Source organism: Procambarus clarkii, chromosome 44 (assembly GCF_040958095.1).
Source record: "Procambarus clarkii isolate CNS0578487 chromosome 44, FALCON_Pclarkii_2.0, whole genome shotgun sequence".
Classification (NCBI taxonomy): Eukaryota; Metazoa; Arthropoda; class Malacostraca; order Decapoda; family Cambaridae; genus Procambarus; species Procambarus clarkii.
In genome coordinates, this window is record NC_091193.1 from 10452342 (window position 1) to 10459968 (window position 7627).

Sequence of the window (7627 nt, forward strand, 5' to 3'; positions counted from 1 at the left end):
TGCAGCAGGTGCCAGTGTTGTGAACATAAACGTTGAACACTACATCATTTGTTCAGTTTTTTCGGCTAGTTTGCACATATCAATTATTAACTTGTGCAACAAAATATTGAAGAGATTGGGTCTACGCACTCTACCTGGAGAGTTAGTCCATCTTACTGGGTACATAATTACTATTACTAGCCACTTTTAAAAGGACTAATGTAAGATAATTTTTCAGGAGAAAGCGCTAAGCCAGAATGACATATAACACTGAAGAGGACTGAGGCAGTTCTCTTATGCCTTAAGCCATGTCAACAGTCTTCCCTCGAGTCCTCAAGAATCGAGGGAAGAGTTCTAAGATTAGTTCTCTGTTAGTTGTGTGTAAAGTAGGAGAACAATGAGAGCTGTAGGTCCTTGCCTGAGTGATGACTCGACCACCAATTACTGGAGCAGGGAGATACCCCGTGTCCCGAACAGCCTTGGTCTTCATCCTCTTTACATTAACGACAACGACCAGCTGCGAAGTGCTCAGCTACGTCAGATTTTTCCCAGAGCAGAGGCGGGGCTCCGGCATCCTGGTGGCTGTGTGTGTGTTCCGTTCCTGGAGGTGGTCGGGTATGGGAGGAGGCGTCAAGAAATGCGATGTTGTCAGAGGCAGTTTTTAGTGCATACCCCGAGGGGGAGGTTCCAGCATGGCATGTTGGGGGTGATCATGGTGAGACCGCATATGTTGACTCGCGCAACCTGATAAAAGTCTTAACGAGTAGCCTTTAAGAAAAAAGTATAAGAAATGCAAGTTACAATGATCTGGACTTTTCAGCTTCAAGGAAGCTTCTTTTTTTAGGGAGGAAACACAGCGTACGATTTACGCAGAGCTGGAGTCTTCGGGGCCACGCGAGACTAAGGTTACATCTTGCCTTCAAAGGAATTTTGTCAGTTGAAATATTTTGTAACTATTTTTTATTTTGCTCGGTAAAAACATTTGACGTAGAGGAACGTATATGTAAGAGGTTCAGTGCTAGTGTGATTTTCACAGTGTAGGTTATTTGTGTAGTAATATAGTGACTCAACAATACTGAACTTGAAAAAGTGCAGAAGTTTACAACCAGACTAGTGCCTCAAGCCACGAGGCTTAAGGGAACTCAGTCAAGCAACAATAAAGGAGAAGAAGAAACAGAGGGGATATGACCACAGCATACAAGATACTGAGGAGAATAAACAAGGTGGGCAAGGACAGCCTCTTTAAATTGAAAGAAAGTTAAAGTAAGTGAAAAGTACTCGTTTGCGTTTTCTTACAGCTTGCATTTCCAGCTGAAAGCTGGAAATACAAATGAGTCAAAGAAATATAAGGAAATACTCGGGTAGCATGCACTGAAAGAAACCGAGAAAGACACCTCTAACTTTACTAGACGGGTAACCGGCGGTGCCCAGGGCAGTGTCTCCCCCAACCCACTCCCATTCCATCCCTCTTCTTTCAACTTCTTCCTTCCGCCCACCTGTCTTCCTCTTCTCTCCCCTCTTGTTTCCTACCATCTCCCTTATCTTCCTCCCTCCCTCTTCTCGGTCTGACTTCCAACCTCTAGCAGACAGACATTTCCATTTATATACTAGCTGTACCCGGCCACGCGTTGCTGTGGCTGAGCAACAGCAACTCTCCTCCTGTCTCCCAGTCCTCCCCACCATTCCCCCCTCCCCCGTCCCCTCGTCCTCCCCCAACAATCTCTATTCCCCTGTCCGCTCGTCCCCACCATCCCTCACTCCCGTCCCCTCATCCTCCCCACCATTCCCCACTCCCTCGTCCGATGCATTCCAAAAGGATCTGATGTTCCCAATTTTCTGATGGGAACATCAAAGTTCATTTCCCATCACTCCCATCATGTTCCCATCACTGCTCCCTGATGTTCCCATCACTGAAATATAAGAAAAAAATAAAAAACGAAATGAAAAACAATGAAAAAATAAAAAATAAACTATACTCACAAAATGAACGGTATGGTAAACAACAAAGCTCAATTTCAACGCAATGTCACACAAAATAATTAAATCAAAATGAAAATAAATAGAAAGCTATGAAAATTCAATTTATCAATGCAATTGGAAACATTGAAATGGAATCGAAACATATTTAGGAGAGCGTAAGTTGCTCTTACGTGCAACAGTTGGCGCTGTTTGGTAAAAAAAATCATGTTTTTAAATCATGTTTAAAAATCATGTATGCAGGCACTTTTTTTCAAAAAAAGCATTTTTCCTGTCACATGTGAGGCATGTATATAGTAGGTATATAAAAACACGCGCCTATTCGAATGGAACGTTGTGTGAAAATTTCAAAGCAATCGGCGAAGAATTTTCGGAGATTAACGATTTTGAACAAACGAACATTTCCATTTTTATTTATATAGATTATATACTAGGGGTACGCGTCTGTGCCCGGGTTTCTCTCCCTCTTCCTCTCCCCCCCCCTCTCTCTCTCTCACTCTTCCCCCTCTCCACCTTTCTCCCTCACACTCGTACACACATCTCGCCCCACTCTACTAACCTCGCCCTCTATCTCTTCCTCCCCCCTCTTCAAATATCCCCCATCTCCCACCTTCTCTTCCTATCCCTGTCTCTCTATCCGTGCCTATCTCTGTCTGTTTGTCTTTATCTGTGTGTCGATCTTTCTCTCTGTCTGCCTGCATTTGTGTGCTGTTGTCTGTCTGTCTCTGTTTTTATGTTTGCCTTCCTGCCTGTCTCTTTCTTCCTCCGATTTTGTTTCCGCCGGAGGCGGCTAGTTTATTGTGCACCCCATACTCGCCCTGTGAGCGGTAGCGCAAAAAGCATTACACAGGGCACACAAGGTCTTTATCAGACCTCATTGGAGATTATTACATTAACAATTTCATCTATCCTTCACACCTTATAGTTACAATGTCAGCTAGTTACTGAGAATGTTCCCTCTGTCGTAATCGATCCGGACTCTTTGCAGGCCTACCTCTGTCTGGCTGTGTCAACAGGTGTGAACGTGGTTGTAGGGGTCCATAGGTGTGAACGTGGTTGGAAAGAGTGGGAAACGAGACAAAATGTTGGAACCACTGCAACAGATGAGCTAAAGATGAAAAGACGGACACGGTTGACAAAGCAGACTGAAGCTGTCGATTAGAAGTAAAAACTGACAGGTGCCGTCAATATAAACACAAACTAACAAGACTGACAAAAACAGTCACGGCAGACGATAGCTGTCAAGGCGGACAGAAGATATCGAAACAGATGGGCGGACTTGTTCGACATTGTTCTTTTTTTGTATCACTGTGATCGCAATAAAATTTCCTACACAGACATATGCATATAAATTGACTAGATACACAAAATCAGTCAAGACGAAGAGCAGGTGTCAAGATGAACAGAAGCTGTCAATACATTTGATTTAAGACGTACAATCGTTCCCGTAGACAGAGGAAGTGTTCCTGCAACTAGCGATGTGTCAAATGTGGATCTCTAGGGTCAATACTTGTCTGTCCTCCTCACCCAGTTCGTATAATCATCCCCTATTATAACCCCCAAGTTCATCTTGCCTATTTTCACCGTTGGGTATTGATGGTTGATATGGTATGGTAAGTTAATGGTTGGTAGGTATGTATGCGATAGGTAAGTGAGTGGGTAGTAGGCATGTGGGGCGAGGATAGGTACTGAGTATGGGCGGTTAGGGAGGATGGTAGGCATGTGTGATGTGTGTGGGTGGTAGGTTGGTGTTGTTGTTAGAGATTCAGCTACTCGGAACAAGTTCCGAGTAACACGGCTATGGTGAGCCCGTAACTTACCTGGCACAGGAGCGGGGCTGTAACTTGGTGCGTGGTAGGTGCTGGTTGTTAGTTATATAGGTGGTGGGTGTGAGTGAGTAGTAGTTACAGAAAAATGATGTGTGGCATAAGTCTGGGGGCTCGAGATGAAGAATGTTAGGTTGATAGATATGACTGAAAGGTCTGTGTGGATGAAGTGCGAGTGGTGGGTGGTGGGCGTGGGCGGTGGGCGTGGGTCCAAGGCATGATGTGGGTGTACTAGGAATACTGGTATGGGAAGTGCATGCGTACAACGGAAAACTGGAGACCTTTTAGCCCATTCCAAGGTTGACACTTAAGAGATTATTACTTCTATTGGGTAACAATTTTTTTCTGTATACATGAGCTGGGACAAAAAGTGGATGTCTTGCGCCACCCCCGCACTCTCCCCCACTGCCTGCAGGAAATAATATCAAGTTTTCTATCGCAAAAAAAAACATTAATCAATAAAACTACTGTATGAGATCAATATCCATAATAGTGAAATCCTGTTTTAATAAGTCGCTTGAATCAGGAACACTTCCAATCGAATACCCATTGGGAGGGGGGGTGTCCTCGTGGCTAAGTGGACAGCGATCTAGGCTCGTGGACCTAGGGACCGGGGTTCGATCCCCGGCGCCGGCGGAAAACAAATAGATTTCAAATGGGCAAAACAGAATTTCCTTCACCCTAATGACCCTGTACTAGCAGTAAATAGGCACCTGGGAATTAGACAGCTGCTACGGGCTGCTTTCTGAGTGTGTGTGAAAAAAAAAATAGGAACAGTTGATTGATTGATTGAAAGTTGAGAGGCGGGCCGAAAGAGCAAAGCTCAACCCCAGCAAGCACAACTAGGTGAATACACACTTGCCAAAATCAAACAAATATTTAATCAGGTAAAAAAGATACTCCATTATAATTATGGATCGATTACCATGATCTTCGTAGTTGGCAAACTTAGGAATACAATTCTATTAAAAAATAAGGCATTCTTATCTAATAAATTATTTATTTGTTGACATCTTAATGTGTATAATAAAGGCAGTAAACGTGATAAAACGAGATTTTCAGAAAGAATCTGATTAGGCTCCTTATCATAGACCGTTTTCAAAAATATAAATGTGTTATAAATGGACGTGCACTGAGAGGACTGGAAAACTGTAAGTTTGTACGTGAACAATGACTAGGCTTTGTCCGTACGTGAACAATGACTAGGCTTTGTGCGTACGTGAACAATGACTAGGCTTTGTGCGTACGTGAACAATGACTGGGCTTTGTTCATACGTGAACAATGACTGGGCTTTGTTCATACGTGAACAATGACTAGGCTTTGTTCGTACGTGAACAATGACTAGGCTTTGTACGTGAACAATGACTAGGCTTTGTGCGTACGTGAACAATGACTGGGCTTTGTTCATACGTGAACAATGACTAGGCTTTGTCCGTACGTGAACAATGACTAAACTTTGTCCGTACCCGTCGACGGAATATATTAAACGGGCTGAATATAGCTAGTGGCGTGCCCAAGGGTAAATCTCGGGACAAGTTTTCTTGCTGATTCACATGACAACTGTCTATTAAAGTGAATTAATACACGGCATTGATTTTGATACAGCACGTCGGTAGCACAGGGAAAGCAGGCTACTGGATGAACACCAGTGGATGAATTATGTTCAAGACTAAAGTATACTTGCTGGGCGGTGAGTAAGTTTTGTGGTGGTCTTATTGGCATTTCGCGGTTGATAGGTTGATAGAACCAAACCCAAACCTCTAGGGAATCATAGGTATACTTGCCGATCAGTGACTACTAGAAATTTGTTTTAGCTCATTATGCCGCGCCTTCTATTTGTTGCGTTATAATTTAACTATTCCAAAGTTTGAATTCATTGCCGAATATGGCCTTTAAATTGTGGATTTTTTTTGGGTGGGGGGGGGGGTACTGTGAATTTTGGATTTCGGATTTGGATGTGAAATTGTGGATGGAAGTGGCCTAAACTTGTTTCAAATGATTCCACTTGTTGACCGCATCAATATGCTGACCGTACCGCTCAGGGTACGGCTATGTCCTTAAATTTCTTCGACTTATTTGCGTTTCTAGCTTCCGTTGATGTCCGTCCTCTCGAGTAATTGTTTTCAATTTATAAGGGCTGTCCTTGTCCACCTTATTACCCCTTAGTATTTTCTGTTGTGATCATATTCCCTCTTTTACTTCTGTCCTCAAGGATTGTGAGATCTAGTCACCATTAACTCATCATTATAGCTTAATCATATGAGCTCTGGCACTAATCTTGTTGGAAACCTTTGTACTTTTTGAATTATGGTTTCTTGCTTCTCGAGGTGTGGATTCTATGGCGATGTTGCACATTCCAGCATTTAACAAAAGTTGTATAAATTGCATTGAAAGAGTCCCGATTTAGTTTTCTAAATGATGTTCTAATGTTTTGCCAGCGTAATATGCTATCGATATTACCCCCTGTTTATGTGTACCTTCGTTGATAGTATTGGAATTATATCCACTCTCAAATCTTTCCATATTTTTCGATTTCTGTGGAGGCCTTCCCTTTACGATGTAGATGCCTTCTGGTCTCCTTTCTCCCTTTTCCAGCTATATTACCTTAGATTTCTCGGAATTGTATTCCAGAAACCCTTTTTTATGCTCACATCTGGAGTTTGTCAAGGTCTTCTTCTAATTGACTTTAGTCCTCTGTTTTTTGCATTACTCATCAGCTGTGCATCATCTGCAAACATTTACATATACAGCTCGCTCCCTTCAGTAAACAATTCACATAAATTAGGAACAATAGCTGTCTTTGGACAGAGCCTTGGGGACCCCATTCGTTTATTCTTCCAGCTCGAAACCTCTCTGGAGGAGGTTTCTATTGACTGACTGAAGTTTCTATGACTGTTTTCTGTTCTTCAGATACTCCTTTGTCCAGTGTGTCCCCAGTTATTCCAGCATGACTCTCCATCTTGTATGTACACCAGCCTTTCATGAGAAAAAGTATCAAATGCTTTTTGACAGTTTAGGAAATTACAGCCTCTTTATTTCTCTTTATTTTTAGAACTCAATTACGTTGGTTAAGTACGACTTTCGCTTTCTAAATCCACGCTGCCTTTTTGTCACAAAGTTGGTCTTTTCCAGGTGCTGCACTCTTCCTAACCTTTCTCCAGCACTTGACACGACATACTTGTCAATGACACTGATCTGTAATTTAGTGCCTCCTGTCTGTCTTATTTTCCTTCCTATCTTTCCTTTTCCCTCTTAATTGTTACTATACATTCTAACTACGCCAACAGGTAATTTAAATCTGGCTTGCACTAAATTCATAAGGCTCATCACTCTCGGCATAAACCACTGACAGACATTGATGAGTACCTCCTGTCATGCGATGTCTTGGAAGATGCCTCGGAGAATGCCAATACCGTGGCTCGGAAAATTGACGGTGTCGCCGCGTGGCGACAATTGACGGTGAGCTGCTCCGCTATGCGGGGGTGGGGGGGGGGGGGGGGGGGCAGGAAGATTCACCTGTCTTACATTTTAAATTTACATTATTTATCTCGCGCTATTTCACCAGTTTAACAAGGCACTTAAAACTAATTATTCCCTATTTCATCCAATAATCATTTCACTTTTAAAATTTCGTGTGTTGTCCACTCTCTCGCTTCACTTTTGACAACTATATCCCTTTGCTTCTCCACTATTCACACCTCTTATCGGATTTTGTAACTACACTTAACTGCTCCTGTCTGTCAAAGTTGTTCAACAAAAACCGCTAATCAAATGGCGGCCTGAACACTGAACACAGGTCAGCGTCTGAACACTGGGTGGTGACGTGCAATGCTGAGGCGCTGGA